The 19,736-nt window shown below is 40.0% G+C and overlaps 1 protein-coding gene and 1 long non-coding RNA gene across 2 annotated transcripts in view; one reads left to right on the top strand and one right to left on the bottom strand.

Moving 5' to 3' along the window:
* Positions 1-19,736, top strand: part of LOC144636323 (kelch-like protein 25) — a 164,626-nt gene that overhangs the window by 35,412 nt on the left and 109,478 nt on the right. The gene's annotated exons all lie outside the window — the stretch shown is intronic.
* Positions 13,038-13,699, bottom strand: LOC144636627 (uncharacterized). The gene is made up of 2 exons (XR_013567579.1): positions 13,584-13,699; positions 13,038-13,211 (listed from the first exon to the last, which is right to left on the bottom strand). It is a non-coding gene; the product is annotated as an uncharacterized LOC144636627 (long non-coding RNA).

The raw sequence follows: 19,736 nt of genomic DNA, 5'->3' as shown, positions 1-19,736 counted from the left end.
TTGCTGTTTGATCTCATTGTTGGTTTCGATCCAGTCGAGAAGCTTCGTGCGGTCGCGAGAGTACTTCGCGTAAGCTGCCTGGTAAGCCTCGAGAGCTTTGTCGTGTCTTTCTTTTTCTTTCAAAGCGGCGTCATCTCCGCCACCCAAAGCTCGAGCAAGATAGTTGCCGCCAATGAAAGCAGCAGCGTTCAAGATAGCTCCGCCAGCCATAATCGCGACGCTTGCCATTTTGTTATTATACTATTCTAATTTTTTTTTAATTGGTTGGGAGAATTTTCTGGTCCTCGAGATACTGTTTAAGTGCAACGCTGCCAGCCATGACGGCTGTGAACTTTACATAGTTCATAAAACTGCTGCTTGGGTCGGATGTGAAGTTTTCTTTTACAACTTTTTTGGCAGCCCAGCCGATTCCGGCGGCAAGGCCAGTGAGAGTCGCGGCATCCATGAGTGTTTTTACGAGTTTGTTGTCAGACATGGCGGTTCAGTATAAAATAATAAAAAATATTCAATTGAAAAATTTTTTTGTTTATTCTTCACCGTTTTGCGAAGCAAAGTTTGCAACTTCTTCACCAGATTCAACTTCTTTTGTTTTTTTTATACCTCTTTTAAAAATTGTATCCTCATCCTTTTGCACCCGAATAGCGGTTTTAACGCAAGTTTTGGAAAATTCAAACCAAAGTAATGCAATACCAGCCATAGCTGCACCTTTAACAAGGCTGTCAAGAATAAAACCAAGGGACATTGTCGGTATAATAAATGAAAAAGAAATGTTCAAAAGAAATTTTTTAATCCATCGGACGGATTCCTCTTTGTTTGCGAGGTCTAATGGCATTTTGGATTGTCGAAGGCGTGTCTGAAGAACGCGTTGCAACCCTTCCAATACTTTCTGCTGTAACGCGCAAAGCGCGGGGTTCCTCTGGGACCCCTGGTGTGTCATCAGTTATAAGAGTTGGCGGAGCTTTAAATGTTGGACTTCTTTTTTCGTTTATAAAGGCTTTTATGTCTTCGCGTTTCACATAAGTTGTAACGATTGCAACGCCGATACCAAGCAAAGATATCCATTGATTTGTGGTGAGACCGCTTGATTGCGGCTGAGCCTCGGGCGGAGCTGGTTCCGTTACGGCCGGTGGTGTTACATTTCGCTTTGCAGCAGCAGATTTCTTTTCCTTTTCTTTTGCAATTATTGCAGCAGCCTCGACAGCAGCTTTTTTCTGTGCTTCACGAGCCTGTTTTGTTTTTTCAGCTGCAAGCTTGCCAGCAGCAACTCGCTTTGGATTTTTGGCAGGCTTTGTTGCTGGAGTTGTTGAAGTAACTTGTTTCTGTTCTTCTTGAGCGATCGGAGTTGGTTCGAGCTCGGCCATTTATAATAAAAAAAAAATAATATTTAAATAGAAAATTGCTCAGCAAGATTTTTTGCTAAGCAATTGCTAAGCATTGTTCAGTAATTACTTAGCATTTTCTTAGCATTGCTCAGAAAAATCTTCAGTAGTGTTTGTGTCCGCATCTTTGGAAGCACCTTTGGTTTCGCACAGCGAAGTGTGCGACTTTGTAGCTTCGTTTAAATCAATGTGCTTTGTTGTGATGAGCGCAGCATTTGCAACGGCAAGAAAGCGGCCGCATTTCAAAGCCAGACCGCCTGCCAAAGTGGACAGCTCTTTGCTGATGATGTAGTCGTTTTTGAGTTCCTTCTGATAATCATTGACGTCCTTGATATTTACGGCCATACCAACGACTTTAGTAACAAGAAAAATAAAGCTGTCAATCAAGCTGTCGGTTGTTTTGGATCCAACGTATGCCTCATATCTCTTTAAGTACTTTTCAACTTCTTTATCTGTCAAGCGCTTCACCTGCTCGTGTGTCAGTTGCACACCGATTGCTTCTTTGGCTTTTCCTGTTGAAACAAGGATTGCAAGCTGTTCACGCAAAGCAGGAATGTCAGGGCCTTGAATGAGTGCCATAGCGCTTTCTGTACTTTCTGGTTCAGCTCCTAGCAGTTCCATTACGGAAGCTAATTCTTGTTCACTTGCAGCGCCCTTGACGCTCTCGGGAGGAGAAGTTGCGAACGGGTCAGCCATTTATTACTCTAAAAAATATGTTCAATAAGAAAATTTTGTGCCGTAAGGGTGGCGATGAGAAATGACAAGATGCGAAAACTTATTTTTTTTTAGCTTTAAAATGATTTCTTTGTAATCCTCATGGGCAAGTTCGCCAGCGTAATCCTCAAAGATTGCCTTCGTGGTCTTGGCAGAGGGGGTGTAAAAGAAAACGATTGCCGCAACATTTTCGCGGAATGAGGATGTTATGCTTGTCAATTTTTGAGTTAACACCCATATGCTCAAGCCTGCGTGGCGAGCAGAGAAAGCAAGATTCACCAATTCACCCGTTCTTCCCTTTACATCTTTCGATGCAGCACAGTCGTCGAGGATGATAAGCGTGTTCGTACCCTCAAAAAGAAATCTTGAAAGCCTTAACCAAGATTCCACCTCGTGCTGCTCACAAATTAAAACAAAAAATCGAAGATCTTCCTCAGCAAAGCGATAATAAGTCTTGTTGTGCACGAACGTCGGGCAGATTAGCACGATGTAGTCAAACTTGCCTCGGAAAGTGCCATAAAGCTGATTGACCACGTACCTTGTTTTTCCTGAGTTCGTTGGTCCAACAATGAGAGCGTTGAAGGGTATGTTGGCAGGATCCATGCTTCGCTTTGCGAAAGCTATATCAATACTCAACACTTTCTAATTCTTTATTTACAATAGAAAATTGTGCATCAGCGATAGCGAAAATGTAGCATTTGACATTCCCTGATCCTGAGGCTGTTCTCTGTATCTCTAAATTAACGCCATCCTTTGTGTTCACCAAGCGGAGCCCGCTGCCGTGCATGTTGTTGTCGCTCATGGAGCGAAGGTCAATGAAAAGCCCGAACTTTTTTTCTGCATAAAACTTTGTGGCGTTATTAAACATTTTTTGGTCTGCGTTTTTGCCAAAGAACCTGAGAACTTCCTCCCACATGTCTCTTCCTTCAACGCCCTGACTGTACACCTTATTTGGAACGCCATTCACGCTGATTTTTACATTTGTTATGTCAGGGTTAAAGAAAGATTCTGTATCTCTTGCACCTGCGGCGTGGGGTTCAGGAAAAAGAAGTAGAAGTCCCTTCAAGGAGCGCTTTGGGACGTTAATGCTTTCGTTTATTATCGTGTCAGCAGCTTTTTTTACTGTGATCGTTTTGTAATTATGCACATGCTCGTAAAAGAAACTTTTGCCGTTAATGTAAGTGCTTTCTACTTCTCTTGCAAGTTCTTTGTGATAAATAGCCTCGTATTCGAGTTGGATGTCAGTTAGCTCATACCCAAGTTTTGATGGATCTGTTCCTCTTACAACCACATTTGGACTGTTGAGTTTTATCTCGAAGACAAGCTCGTCTGCGAGTGCGCGCGGATAGAACACGCCATGGTCTCTCAAAATCTCGTGATCAAGCGGGATACGATACTTGCTTCCATAAACTTCTGCCAGCTTCTTTTCCGCGTCAACTCCTGATTTTTTTTTGTCACCAGCGTTTGAACGGATTTTGCATAAATCCTCGGACTGGATACCTTCAAGAAACATGTTGCTGCGCTTTTCTACCGGCAGAAAAAGGTCCTCGAAAAGTTTGTAGACGTCGTAAGCGTTCGTATCCTGCAGCGTTTCTCCAGCAAACTTGACCACCATCCTTGAGACAAGCGCCCGGGTGACGTTGTTTACGAGAAAGTTGTTGGGCTCGCCGCTCACCGTTAAGTTGAACACAAGAGCCAGGGAGCCTGGCACGAGAACGACGCCTTCTTCAAGCTTAGGCACAGCAACTCTCAGAATTTCTTCTGGAGACGCTTTATTCGGGTTAAATGTAATGCGATGTCGCACTCTGTCTGCCTTGAGCGCGTTTGGTGTTTTCTCTTCGAACGTTGGTCGGTGTCTTTCGCTCACGACAGCCATTGTATATTTAAATTAAAAAATGTATTTATTTAATATAACATGGCGACAGAAGGTGGCTTTGGTGACAGAGATCCTCTTTTGGAACATACAGGCGACCGTGACGACCGTAATGACAACGATGACAGCGATACAACAGGCCCATTCCAACCTGGAGGGGCATCAACGCCCGGACCTAGTGAAGGAATACCTGGGAGAAGAACCACAATGAATAGGCCGGACGAAACAACAACGATGTTTCCTGAAATCCCCGACGATAGTGCGACAACAACCTTCACTGCTTCGAGTTATCTTGACAAAGAGTTTCCATCAGCTGACAAATCAAAGATTAAATACAAAATAGATGGAAATGGAAGGCTGCAAGTCGGGTTAATTAAACCAGGTAAGCCTTATTATAATTTAACAACCAAAATTCAAGGCAAGGAAGAATACCAGATAAATATAAGACTTCCCAAAGAAGTTTTAAAAGCCCTTGGTCCAAGTCGTCGATTAACTCTTGAAAATGAAATAAGAGGTCTTTCAGAAGGCATCAATAACAACAAAAAAACAGCAGAAGATAACAATGAAAGCCCGGAGGAAAGAAAAAAAGCTAAAGAAAGAGCAAAACTACAAATTGAAAGGCGCACTGATCTACAGAAAGAATTAGATCGGTTGAAAAAAGTAGAGTACGAGCCTGTGATTGGGGTAACAATACCTTTACAAGAATTCCAGCAACACGAAACAGAAAGGCAAGAAAGGGAAGTGGAAATACAACAAGAGAGACAAGAACAAGAAAATATTGCAAACGACGAAAACAGGCCACAAGCAGAAAGACAACAAGCTCGCGAAATAGCTGATAACTTGAATCAAGAAATGAATGAAATAAAAAATGAAAGAGAAGAAGAGATCGAAAGATTGTCTTTAACAGACAAATTAAGAGAAAAGGTAAAAGCGATTTTCAAAAAATATGGCTTCACCGCCACAGCAGTTTTGCTTGCCGTTGGCACGACTATTGGCGTAATTCTGAGTTCTCTCTCAAACGGTTTAAAAGGTTTAGCAAAAGGTGTTGGTGACGGTCTTCAGACACTTGGCAAAAAAATTGCAAGTATTCTGCCGGGCCTCCTTGGCTCGATCGCCAGTTTTGTGTTTCGAACGGCCGGCCAGGTGATCAGCTTCCTCGGCAAGAATGCTTGGCTTTTGATTGTCGGTGTTGCTATCTTTCTTATCGAGCGAGTTACAAAACGAAGCGAGCGCTAAGCGCTAGAGGGAAAACCCGAAGGGTTTCCGGTGCCCCTTGGGCACCCTCAAAAAGCTCGGCTGACTGCAAACGCAACAATAACGGCACCAGCAATAAGGTAGGTCTTGTTTTTTTCGTGTGCTGTATCTTCAGTGTCTGGCTTCTGCTTTTCGTCTGTTTTTGTCACAGTACCCGCTGAAGGCGTATGTGGCGCCGGCTCTTTTTTTGCAGCTTTGTGAATCGGGTTTGACGAATGACTTGTTGGTCTATTAACTTTTGATGGCCAACCGCTCATACTTGTTGCGCCCACTTTTTTTGTAGCTTTATTAACCTCATCATTCACTCCTAATTTCATCCCAACAACAGCCTGCTTAAGCTGGTTATTGTAACCAACAACGCTTTCTGTGTTTATCACCATACGAGCGGGCATCAGCCAGGCACCTGGGCAGACTGCAAGGTTAAGCCGAACCTTAGCTTCGTCGATGGCTAGTTGGTATCTTTGGACCGACTTTGCCAGATCAGGTTGCCTTATAGCGTCTTCAACCAACACGAGGAACTCACTTTGCGCTTCCTTTGCACGGCCGCCTGTTCCAAGTATGCTACTTCGAACGTTCACCTGCGAACCGAGAATACAGTAGACAAAAGCCTCTATCGACTGGTTTACTCTCGACAAACCTGCCTGAGTAAGCCCTTCAGTGCCGTTAGGACAAAACCAGTCTGCCTGTGCATATGCAGCGTCGTCTGGCTCGATGTATTGAATCAAGTTACCTTTGCTTGCAGTTCCACCTTCATCCGAAAATTTATCGTAATCGGGGTATTTTGCTCCAGTTTTGTTTGGTCCAATGTTAGTAATCCAGATATAAACGTTACCAAGTCCGTGGTTTGCGCCTGTTGTGAAACGGAAATCGCTTGACGGGTCGACACCGAACTCAGCGCATATTCTTTTGTAAGAAGCCACGTCGTACTTGTTGTCGAACTGGCTAAAAGTGGGGTCGCCTGGCAAGGCGCTTACGCTCTGAATTCCCCCCATCTGAAACAATATTCGCCTTATCGTGAAATAAACGTGAAAAAGATAAAAATTACGCACAATCGGTGGCAAGCTAAGAGCTGAGTGCTCTTCATCGAAAATATCTCGACTTATACCGCAGCCTGTTGTCGCGCACCATACCGCAAAGTTAAGTTGCTGTGGCCAATAGCCCATATTTTGGCTAGCAAGCCACCTTTTTGACTCTTTTCCTGATGTATGCTTCAGTTTTGTTTTTTGAAAAATCTCTCTTAATTTCGTTGTGAAATATTGGTCTGGTGTGACGTAGATGTTGATTTTGCTGTTAAATATTTTTTTCAAACTCGGTGCGGCTTCGTGAAATCCAACCGCGGGAATTGGCAAAGATGAGCCTTTTGCGCCGCTTGGTGACAGCTGTTGTGGAAAACCGCCTGAAATTTGATTCACCCCCAGTGCTTTTTTCATCTCTGGGCTCCAATATTTGCTGTCAGAGCCAAAAACATTTATCAAATGGCCTTGCCCTGCCTTGTAATAAATGTCTGCCGTTGCTGTGTGGTTGTACGCGAACTCAACCTGTGCAACAAATTTTGTTCGGTCAGAGTTTGGATATTTTGCAAGAAAAGGTTTCCATGCATTGTCTTTTGCCGCTTTAGAAATTGTAGTTGCTTCTGGGGTTTTCATCCACTTCATAAAACCTCTTGTTTTTGCATCCATGGTCCTCTTTTATATTAAACATTTTTTATTTTTATTTAATATAAAAATGGTTGTGCTGACTGTTACCACAAAAGAAAATCCGAACACTGTTTATTTTGACCAGCCTATTCCAAAACCAAGCTATATCCGGCTTTTAAGTTGTTCTCTTTACAACAGCTGGAATAGTTTGGAAAAGGATGGAATAGTTTTTTATAAACAAGTGAACAAGGAAGAAAAGGCGCGTTATATACGGCAAGGAAACTTCTCACTCGATGACATTGGGAGTATTTTTGAAAAAGGATTTCCAGAGAAAAACATGTTTTCTGTAACAAAAGGCATTGCAGGCCGTTCATTGATAATAAAAGCAAAAGAGCCCAATTTAAAAACTTTTGGACTGAATGAAAGTCTTATTAAGTTCTTTAATTTGCCTGGGTTTGAGAATTACGCAAGTATTGAAAAGGAATTTTTTGAAACAATTGAGGTAAATAATGTTTCAAATCCTAAAAATTACTTCATCAACTGTGACCTTATCGACAAGCAACAAAGCTTGCTAAATGGTAAGCCATCAAGCCTTTTAGCGTTTTTTGACATACGTGGAAAACCGTATGAAAAAGTTTATTACCAAAATACACATTTTAACGTCTTGCGCGACGTTTCTGCTGAAGAAAATGTATCATCTCTGACTCTTTCGATTAGAGATGAGAATGGAAAGCCATTCGATTTTAACGGCTCAAATCTTACATATGAGTTGGAATTGAATTAAATTAAATACAAAATTAACTTTTATGTATACGAGACCATGTCATCTGCTAATGTTCTCCCGAGTGCCCCTGCTTATGGTGATCGCGAAGAAACACAACTTTATCCAAGCCTCCCAACAAATGCCGAGAATTTTCGGCTGACTGAAATAAGTAAAATTGAAAAAGAAATATCCGCTGAAGCTGAGCATTACAGGCTTGTGTTAAAAAAATATAAAAAAGTCCGGAAAGTTATTCACTATTCCGTGGTCTGTCTTGGCGCCGTGACGGCAGCTCTGTCTTCTGGAGCTGTTGCGACTTCACTTACTGGTGTTGGAATTGTTATCGGCGTTCCTGTTGCAGCAGTAGCAGGTATATCTGGCGCAGCTTCCACTGGCCTGTCAGTTATCAACAAAAAGCTTGAACGTAAAGTTAATAAGCACTCAAGAATCCTCGCTCTGGCTGTTGCAAAACATGACTCGATAAACAGCTCTGTCTCACAAGCTCTGAATGATAATCTTGTTTCTGACAAAGAGTTTCAACTGATCACACGAGAAATGCAGAAATATCGCCAACTTAAAGAGACTTTACGTTCAAGCTTTGCACACAAACAAACAAATTCACAGCCAGACATCGAAAAAATACGACAAGAGATCATGAAAGCAGAAAGACAAAAAATGAAAAAAAAACTTCTCGAAAGCACCACCGACATTTCGAAATAAAATTTCAGTCCAATAGAACATTTTTTCATTTAATGAAAGAATGATTGTCTGCGCTCATCTTGTTGTTTACTTTGTGATTGAATATTTCACGCCAGAGTGGCAAAAAAATATTCGAGTCATCACTAAAGAGGTTGTTGATTGTCTGAACAACATTTGAGGCTGTCGTTCCTTTTTCCACGATCCACGATCCACGATCCTTCTTTTCCAAAAGACCCAAGCCCCCTCGACCTGCACGTCACGCTCTGACTGCGACAAAATAATTTAGCGACCGCCAGCAAAAGATGGGCCGCACGTATTTATTTGTTTTGACCAAAAAATAGGTGTGAAGCAGGGGGTTATTTCACTTTTATTTATTTTTTTTTCTTGGGAGCCGTGAAACAATATTGTATCTATTAATATAAGCAATCAATAAACATTACAAGTGTGTTAAGTAAAAATAATTTTATTCAGTTGCTAAGTTAAATGTTTCTTGACAACGGCGGACATTCATGGCCACGGTAACTAAGGTAAATTGTTCGTTGACAACGGCGGACATCTATGGCCACGGTATCCAAGGTAAATTGTTCGTTGACAACGGCGGACATTCATGGCCACGGTAACTAAGGTAAATTGTTCCTTGACAACGTCAGAATATTTTAAGCTTGTAAACTTGCAAGTTTTTGTCAATTCGGGTTACGCCATAACCCATTTGGTATTCTAATGTGTTGACGTTTTAAGGCATGTGACTTAGATAATTTTGTCAATTCGGGTTACGCCGTAACCCATTTGGCATGTGGTGTTGCCTGTGACTAAGATAATTTTTGTCAAGTTTAGCAAACGCTAAAGTTGTATCATCCCATCGTTAGACATCTACAAATGATTTATGTCGATAAACTGAGTTAAAACTTCTTAATTTTTGATCTAGAAAGGTTTGATAAACGTCTTTAAGCTTCCGATATACTTAACCTTGCGATAAAAATTCACGCGACCAAGCATCTGATTGTTGTCCGTAATTGCTTCGGTTTCGTGAAGCGAAGGCACGAATAGCTGATGTTAAATATTATAATCGGACCCTCGTTTGTCGTTTCCAAATGATTCATGTCCGTAAGATGCGTCTTTGCTTCTTTTTTCGATGAAGGTTTGATAAACGTCTTTATACATCGGCCATGCTTGCTTGTGTAATACAAAAAAGCTTATGTGAATAATATATAGTTATAATTTTAACTGTGATTGGTCACAAAAGACGTCATTACATCGGGAAATAACCTATTAACTAAAAATAGTAATGACGCCTGGTAATAAAATTACCGTGATCTTATATTGTTCTTTTATGTGCTAGAAAGTTCTTAGCTCAATATTTCACGGTATATTTACATGCAAGAAAAAAAAAAAAAAAAAAAAAGCCTGAAAAAGATCAACAACATCGAGGCAGCAATACGCGGAAAACTTAATTTATGCACTCACCGGAGCGTGCAAGTTTTGTTTAGCTTGTTAAAACGTTTGCGACAACACTGCTGTCTAATTTTTTTAATTTTTCAATCAGCTCGTCTGTTAAAAAGATTGTTATTTGTTTTTCATTTTCTTTAGTTTTTTTGTAGGTTGTAAACGCTTTTCCACGAGATCTTTTCAAGTTTTTCTTTACACTCAAGTTAATTTCTCCAGTTCTCCCTCTTCCCATCTTCGTTTACTCAATAAGAGCATTTGTTCAATTGAAAAATAATTCTGGCGCGCCTGTTCTTTGGGGCTTGGCGGGGGCCACTTGTTTTAGGACAGTCCTCAACAAGTGTTAAAAGGGTGCCTTTGCCTAGATACATGTGCATGGGTTGAAAGGCTGTCATCTAACCCTGACACACTTGCAATATGAGGGTTTTGGACGCAAATCCAAAAAAACAGTGAGGGGCGAGAATGGCGAAGCCGGCAGGCGAGCCAGGCGAAGCCCCGAACGCATTTTTTTGGTTTTGCGCCAAAACCCTCATATTGCAAGTGTGTTCTTTTAACATTTAATCCGAATGAAATTGAAACCTGAATTTTAATCAAATTTGGTTACGTTGCGTCCCGTCAAAATTTAGGTCAAATAAAAGTGTCACTGTAAAATAGCTTTTACAGTGACAGGGCACTTGAGCTAATCATCGACATTTTGACATTTAATGCTACGATTGTTATTAAAAAGATTGATCCAGAACACATCGACTGAAGTGTACTTAAAAAAATATATCAAGGTTCAAACGATCCTTTTTAGCGTAGTTTATTTTGAATTACAAAACTACATTTTCTACGCGACAAAAATATATCATATTCTAACTCACCATCGATAATTCTTTTTGGTATTTAAGAAAACTAGAAGAATAGATAGTTATTTCAGGATGAGCTATTTCTTACCTTAATCTTGGTTACCGGTATCTTGATGAGATGAGGTAAAACTGCTGCCGCGGTTTTACGAAACGTTCACAACTGTCGGCAAGTTATATATTAATTACACGAGCCCATTGTTTGTGGCTGACAGCTGTCCGCTTCTGTTAGATATCAAATTTCGAAACATTGTAGCATAAACGATATTACTGTGCGAAAAGTGTTATTAATTTTTTTTCCCCTGTTTTTAAAATTAACATCAAATTTGAGCTCACTTGAGGCTGTGAAATACATAGCTGGACCAGGGTGGTTTCTGTAAGCGGTTAATGACCATTCTTCTTGGATTGGAGATGGATACAAAATAATAAATAATGAATAACCGTTTTTAAAGAAAAGGAATAATAAATATTCACGGTTGAAGCATCTGGAATGATGAATAAATAAGTTCCGAAAACGTGATGGTAAGTTTAATAAAATTACAGCATTAACGAAGTTGACGTTTGATTTTTTTTTTGCAACAGTTCTTTTTTTTTAACTCCGTAACGAGCTTTAGCAAGCTACAACGGCAGTGCCAACATTAACAAACAAATAAAGTATTTAATGAGATGAACAATAGCTCTGCACATGTGTTTGTAGCCTCCCGCGCAGTCGTGTTTAGGGGCGATCGTGTTTCACTCCCCTGTGGAGTAAAACACGATCGCCCCTAAAAACGACTGCGTGGGAGGCTAATGTGTTCAGTTGTAATCTTGGTACAAATTCTTGTAGTCCTCTGCCAAACTACGCGAAATCAGGCTAAATTCTGCACATTTTGGAGACCGCAACCCGGACTGTGTTATCCGGTTGACAATACTGTAGTTTAAAAGCAGGAGGATTTTCTAGCTTCAATGCAGGAAACCCCGCTTAGGTGGCAGTGGTGGCCTGTGACTCTAATCTAAATTTCAATCTGGCAGGGGGCAGCAAAGGGATGTTCCCCTCCTTTTAGGAACAAAGTTAATTAACTATTAAGCAATCGTTTTCAGACGAAAGGCACATTCCGTGAATGTGCCCAAACAGGCCACCGGAGAAACAACCAATCGATATACATGTATAGTACCTCGTACTCAAAAATATGGCCACAAACACACTTTAATATGTACAAGCACAAGGCGTAATGATGTTCAAGCTTCCAGAATATTTAGAAAGATACATCATACACATTTTTCGCGAATAACGGCTGTCTTGCGACGATGGAAAAGAATCAGTTCAATAACACAATTTTTAATTCAATAAAACGTGTACAACATAGCTCCGAAAGCTAATTCCTTGAAATTCACTCGACAAAACCGCGCGAACCTTCTGTTTGACATCTGTCACTCATTTTAACTTTGACCTAAAACAAACGTCAGGCTAACTGAGTCACGAAAGAGTCACGCTCTCCTGAACAGGCTGGTTATCAAGCCCAAAAAGCCACCGGCAACTCAAAAAGAAATATTGAGGTCCCAAAATAACATGGCTATAGAAGCACTTATAAGCAATGCCTAACCCTCTAGATGTTTGCGTCAATTTTTGTTATTTTGAATGACTTATTCCTTATTTCTTTTTTATTTCAATTCCTCACGTTTTTAAGCTTTCTTATACTTGTTTTTATTCTGTCATGCGTTTTATACACAAGCCTCTGGCTCGGATACAAGGGCAACCTCGTCCTACGTCATGACGTTAATAAATTGATTGATTGAATGATTCATTGCATTCTCAATACGTCAACGAGCACAAGCGTTAGTTTCCTTTTATAAGATAGATTTGGAAAAAAATTGGGTTTCGATTATTTTTCCCGCCTTTAACGATCGATAAAAATACGAAAACATCGAGAACTGTGAACAGTAGAAAACAAAATTGAATTAAAATGATGATGATGGGGTGTTTGGGGTGGTGCGACAGGCACGAGCCTTTTTTTAAGGCCTGTGTTTCAAACAAGAAGTCTAGAGTACTATGGGCTTATCCTCAATTCAGAAAGAATATCCTTATAAAAGCAATTTTTATAATTTTGTATATTTAGACGAAATCGTGAAAGAACGTTTTCTGGAGTAGAGAAGAAAAAAAAACTCAGAGAACTTGGCTCATTTAGTTTCCACTCAAAACACTCCAAAACAGAATGGAGGATGCAATTGTCCTATAGCTCAGTTTTGAGGTTCGTAGCACCTTTAGAATTGATCTCCTTTTCAATTCTGCTTTATTAGTTTATCTCCTGGCTAGTCTCAACTTGTACTGTTGAAATCAGTGGCCTTCCATTCAGAGAGAAAAACATCCGTGCATATGATTTTCCTTTCTTCTTTACATTCTGGTTTAATTTCTAGTATTATATTTAATGCAAGGGTGGAGACAAAAGACACATATATTTGAATGACTCGGCCTTTATTCATCCCCTTCTTACATTATTTTTTATGCTTTATTAAGACTACAACTAAGTCCTTCCTTAAGAACGCCCGAATTTACTCAAGCGTTTATTTTATCAGCAAATCATTTTGTTACTTAGTAAAGGCCGTCATTTTATTCATGAACATCAGTACCTGAAAAAACAAAAAAATCTAATTACGACGAGGCAAGAAATTGAGGCAATAAAGATCAGTACGCTTACTTTCATTGAATTTCATAGACTTGTTAGCATCCAAAACAAACATGCTCGTCTGGCAACAAGCAACAAAAGCACAACGCTGTTTAAAATAGACTCCATTTTTTGAGCAGCTGCCACTCAATAAAGTATGTAACTTGTTAGAAACTACCCCAGTATTTGGGGGTAGGCAAATGTTTTGAATATTTAATAAGTCCGTTTTATTTATTTCTCCCTCCCTTTTTCTGCCCGGGAAAGGAAGAAAAAATGAATTTCAATGGTAATGGAACTGATATCACCAACGTTAGTTGAGTATTCGCCAAAGTCGTACCTATTGCTGCAGCAACATTTGTTGGTACTAAAAGAACAAAAATAATCGCTGCAGTAAACGGTGCCAGGTGGACAATTATCAGAAATGAAGTAACACCTCCCATGCGGCCAATCACAACGCCCTGTTAACAGGAAAAAAATTGTTCACTGCTTAGCCATCACATAGAAGTCACCAACACAACATTTGATATTAGTTGTCAATTGTTAAAAAAACAAAATTAATCATTTTTCAGGAACACTCACCACCAAACCCCCCCCAAAACCCCCCCCAACCCCCCGTTTGGCAAAAAAGTTCTTCTTGGTGACAGCACCCTGCACAGTAATGGTCCCCAAAATAATCAGCAACAAGCACAAATGAAAATTGGTGTTCATTTTAACTGCAACAGAAAAACAAAATGTACGCTTTTAAATTCATAAAAAGTGACTAAGCTAAGTCCTAGGAAAAGAAAACAAATAGAGAAAATTCTGAAGATTTTACTTCTCGCACTTTAGAACCTAACCCAAAGTTCATTTAGCCAGGCTTCGGAATGTCGCGTGCAACACATGATGACCTCAAATTCATGAGCTCAGGAATGAGATGTAAACAAACAAAATTCCGTACACCTCCCCTAGAAAGTGGCCTTTGTGGTTCCAAATTGCATATGATTAAATGCAGAAGAGCTCGGGCCGCGGATGGTTCGTAGAGGTTTACCACTGGAATACTGTCGTTTTACCGGGGAAAATATGTAACATTGGGCACTTTTTGGGCATGTCTGTATAGAGTGACTATCGAAGCCTAGGAATTTGAGGCGTTTTGGGTGAAAATTGGTAAACTTTAAGAATTACAGCTCATTTCATGAAGACGGGTCGGCACTCTGACGGCTCAAGTGTTCGACCTTTCGCTTCGCTTTGATAGTTATGAGGAATTTTAGAATTAGTACATCATCAGTTATGCTTATTTTCACTCGTAGAACAAAGCTGACATGAATATGTAATATAAGATTGACAAAACAATAAACATTTGATATTTAAGATCATTTTATTTATTTTCAGTAGTATCTTAAGCTTTGGCTACCTGTGCAACAACGTGTAATGACGAAATTCTGCGTATTTTGGACAATGTCAGCCACGACGGCTAGCTTTTGGTTTTTCTATTTGGGGTGAACGCATTCAGCGGGAGCTAGTTCTTAAAACGATAAAAAAGCAGAATACGTCCGGAATGTTGCGAGATTCTCAAGTAAAATATAATTCATTTTCCACCAGACGTTGTCGTTGACGTTGCCGTCCGGTGCGGTCTGAGGAATCGGTCTGCGGTCATCTTCAAAAACACCAATTATGATGTCAAAAACTCGTTTCATTCCTTCCATTTCAGTGCGCAGTCATTCAAAAACGTTTTTGTAAAGCCTTAGGAAATCTTCGTATTTTTTGTTAATTTTGGTTGTTAGTCGAAATTTTCACACGAGAATTGGTTGCCTATCTGTTAGCTTTTCATAGGTCAAGAATACCCTAAGGGTAAGAGAAACTCCTGATCCTGTGTACTTATAAAATAAGCTTAAAGTCACGTTGTTTTTCAATCTTCCAAGTAATCAAATTAATTTTAACGGCTCTTTAAAAATGCCGAGAAACTCCTCTTCTGTATATATAGCTTACATTCACGTCGTTTTGATTGGTCGAGAAATTAAAATTGTTCAACTGCGATACTGAAGTGGCCGAGAAACTCCTGCTCTGTCCACAGGCAGACCACCCTAAGTGTTCGCGGTTATTCCCTGTTGACACACGAGATCGACGAACTAAAGAAATTTGAAGAAATATATGGCGGTTATGAATAAAGCATTGAACAATACATATTTAGGCTCATCTTGGTCTGGATATCTGAAAGTAAGTTAAATGGAATGTTAGTCGAAAGAATAACAGAAGCCAACGGTCGAAAGCGAATCACTGAAATAACGCTTTAGACAGCACAAAAAGGCGGTCAAAAGCTTTTTTATATTTTAAACAAAACGACTGAAGCTTTGCAGTGAGGAGAACCAAAAAGATTTGCCTGTTGTTACCTACAGGAAATCGATATTTCAGTTCACGATACCTTATTTTAAACGTAAGACACAAAAAAGACAAATGTGACAGTATGGGGTATTTTAGTGAGAAAAAAGAATACAATAAATTAAAAAATTTGCTTCAACGAGAAATAAACACTAAATTTTAAGGTACGTGCGATCACGCACTGAACAGAGCTTGCTAGCGCGGAATAAAAGTGCTTAGAAACAGTGCATGCAGTTTCATGCACAAGTATAAAAACGTTGAGCTGTAAAACTCATTTTTTGTTCTTTCATTTTGTATTTTTTTCTGTTTTTAAACATGTACAAAAGACGACAAAAGCTTCAAAGTGGGGAAGACCAAGACGATTTGTTTGCTGTTACCTAAAAAATCAAAATTTCAGTTCACGATGACCGAGCTTAGCTTAAGCTGAGCTGCATGTTTCAGTAGTGAGCCGTCGGACTTGACTTTGACGATATTTCCTATTTCCTTGAGCGGGAAAGGGTTTTAGTTAACATTGTTTATCAATTTGAAACAAGTGCGTAATACGAATTAAGATTATCGAAAGTTATCTTTGAGCTAAAGTAAACCGGTAACTTTCCTGCTTCTCTTTTACGAAACTTTATCCACCTTCTAGAAAGAATTCAGGCTTTCAACAAAATTTCAGATATTGTGATACACTTAACAATTATTCGCCGAAGGCGAAGTGAATCACGGCGAATATTCCCCGAGACGAAGTCGAGGGGAATATTCGCCGAGATTCACTGAGCCTGAGGCGAATAATTGTTTTAGTCTAATTTTCAGAGGTGAATATCAAGAACTATAAAATAAAGAACTAAAACACGGAACCAACAAACACAAGTGCTCCCTTGAATACTTGTAAACAAGTTTAATTCATCGATTGTAAATCAGAATTTACACTTTATAAGGTTAAGCAGTAAAACGAAACAAAACAAACATTACGAAAAAGACAGATATCTAGTACCTTTGTTTAATCGTTGGCGACTTCTGAGCAATTGTGTAAATCCTCTTGAAATGAGTCGAGTAGCTCTGATCTGAAGAGAACTGAGTAATTTTTGGTCAATTGATCTGCCACTGAGTTTCTTGTGGCCGCGTGGCGATCTCCAAAACCACCGTCCTTAGCACCAATTCTAATGCCTTGAATATTTTTCGGTTCAAAAGCCTTGGTAGCCAATTTTTAAAATTCCAACTGTTTTGAATACCCCGGACTTGACGTGATTTCTTTCGAATGAACGAAAATTTCATTCATCAAATGCCGCCATGTTTACTTGCCTGGATGGAAAAGTTGGCGTGGCTTAGTAACCAAGCCCTGAAATGTTATATTCACCTCCAAGCGAGGTGAATATAACGTCATAAACCAGAGCTTCTTGACCAATCAGAATGTCGCATCCTTATATTCACCTCTTGAAATTAGACTAAAAGCTATTAGTGACTCGCTTTTTGGTATTTTACTTCTGTAATATTTGGCTGCCAAGAATGTGTCGACAAAGATAAATTATAACAAATGAAAGATCATCGCAGTAATGTACCCAACTTAAGCAGTCGAGAAAAGCAAGCTTGAAAAAATTCAGGCTTAAACGGGAATCGAACCCATGCATGACCTCTGCGATACTAGTGCAGCGCTCTAACCAACTGAGCTATTAAGCCAACTGGGAGCTGGTCACTTGTGAGTTCGTAATATACCCGTGGATGGAGAAGATATGAAATGAATATATGAAATTCATATATTTGTACTGCGGATATACATTTTAAACAAATGAAAGATCATCGCAGTATTGTACCCAACTTAAGCAGTTGAGAAAAGCAAGCCTGTAAAAAATTCAGGCTTAAACGGGAAACGAACCCATGACCTCTGCGATACTAGTGCAGCGCTCTAACCAACTGAGCTATCGAGCCAACTGGGAGCTGGTCACTTGTGCGATGACCTTTCATTTGTTTAAAATGTATATCCGCAGTACAAATATATGAATTTCATATATTCATTTCAGTCATAAAGATAAGTTAGTTTCGTCCACTTCCTTATGTTTGGCATTGGCTTATATTTCGACAGGTGCTGCATCAGGCAGCCGTTACTGCACTTTTCGTGTTCACTTTCTCCTTAGATAAACCTCTTCTGGGACAAGTTAGACCTCCGTTACTTGTTGGTTCTCTGTAGAGAACGAGATACAATTTTACACGCTCTCTCTTTTAAGGGGTCCTGATCACTGAGCAGAGCTTGCTAGCGCCAGAATATTGCCTAGAAAGAGCACATGCCTAGTGGCGTTTGTCTATTAGTGAGCAGAGCTTTCTAGCGCCAGAATATTGCATAGAAACAGCGCATGCCTAGTGGCGTTTCTCTATCATTGAGCGGAGCTTGCTAACGCCAGAACATTGCCTAGAAACAGCGCATGCCTGGTGGCCTTTATCCAGGGAAGGGAGAAGTTTCTACATTTGAATAAAAAAGTAAGAATTGTTTCTTATCAAATAAATTTTAGTTCACCATATTTAGATTAGTCTTAAGTTACAAAGAAGAAAACTTGACGGTATGAAATATTTTAGTGAGAGAACAGAACACAAGAAATTGTGAAAGTTTGCAGCAACGAAGAATAAGCAGAAGTTGTTGCCAGTTGACAGTTATTAGGGTAAACGCGATCACTGAGCAGAGCTTGCTAGAATCAGAATATTGGATGGAAACTGTGCATGCCTAGTTGCGTTTCTCTATCACTGAGCAGAACTTGCTAGCGTCAGAATATTGCCTAGAAACAGCACATGCCTAGTGGCGTTTCTTTATTAGTGAGCAGAGCTTTCTAGTGCCAGATTATTGCATGGAAACAGCGCATGCCTAGTGGCGTTTCTCTATCACTGAGCAGAACTTGCTAGCGCCAGAGTATTGCCTAGAAACAGCGCATGCCTAGTGGCGTTTCTCTATCATTGAGCAGAGCTTGCTAACGCCAGAATATTGCCTAGAAACAGCGCCAGGGAAGGGAGAAGTTTATACATTTGAATAAAAAAGTACAAATTATTTCTTATCAAATAAATTTTAGTTCACGATGAAGGGCCCGCGCAGCAAGTTTTAGAGTGGGGGGGGGGGGGCTAAAGACGGACGCCTGAGCGAAATAAGCGGGGGGGGGGGTGGTATATGCTTGAAAATTTTGATGTTAATTCCTCTAAAATGACGAAACCATAAAGAAACGTTGCTCAACAAAACTTGGGATGGGACCGTCATTGCTCACCAATCCGTGAAACTTCTCGCTGATTGAGATAAAACCACGACACATAAAAAGAGGAGCAATAACTTTATGCTCATTGTTAAAACATCAAGGTCGGGACTGCTATTATGGTATTGTTTGGATCCTGAGGGCCTGATTACATGGCGAATTTCAGCCCGGGCTGAAATTTCCAGCCCGGTTTTTGAAACCGGGCTGGAAACGGGCTCGGGGAAACGGGCTGAAAAACCTCATGTCATCGCGTATTCAATTTCAGCCCGGGCTGAAAGTGAGCATGGTTTCGCAGTGGTGGTTTTCAACCGGACACGATAATTATTCAATTTTAAAAGTGTTCAGCCCGGGATGAAATTCTCCATGTAATAGCAACAAAATTCCAGCCTGGCAAACCGGGCTGAAATTCGCCATATAGTTGGGCCCTTATAAACTTAACCCAGTCATGATTTCGGATTGAAATTAACCAATTACGTTTTCCTGAGAGGTCCGCTTGCAAAAAGAAGCCATTTAAAAAGACATAAACCTGTACTAGCACAAGGCTTCAACTGAAAATTTTCTCGATAATTATAGCGACTTATAACTAATTTATGACAATGTTTGTTGTTAACTTATCTGCGCGTCTATTTTGCCAGTAACTTTTGTCCCTTATTACTGAACTAACAAATTTTTTGCTTCGTCATTTTTTTAATTTTATTTATTTATTTTGCACAAAAGTGAGGGGGCTAAAGCCCCCCTAGCCCCTCCGTACATTACAAAGAAGAAAACTTGACAGTATGAAATATTCTAGTGAGAATACAGAACACTAGGAATAAGCAGAAGTTGCTGCCAATCGACAGTCGTCAATTGAACCATTAGGGTGAACGCGATCACTGGGCAGAGCTTGCTAGCGTCAGAACATTGCATGGAAACAGCGCATGCCC

This window comes from Oculina patagonica, chromosome 13 (genome assembly GCF_052425735.1).
Source record: "Oculina patagonica isolate OP01 chromosome 13, crgOcupat, whole genome shotgun sequence".
NCBI lineage: Eukaryota > Metazoa > Cnidaria > Anthozoa > Scleractinia > Oculinidae > Oculina > Oculina patagonica.
This window is presented reverse-complemented; position numbering and strand designations above follow the sequence as displayed.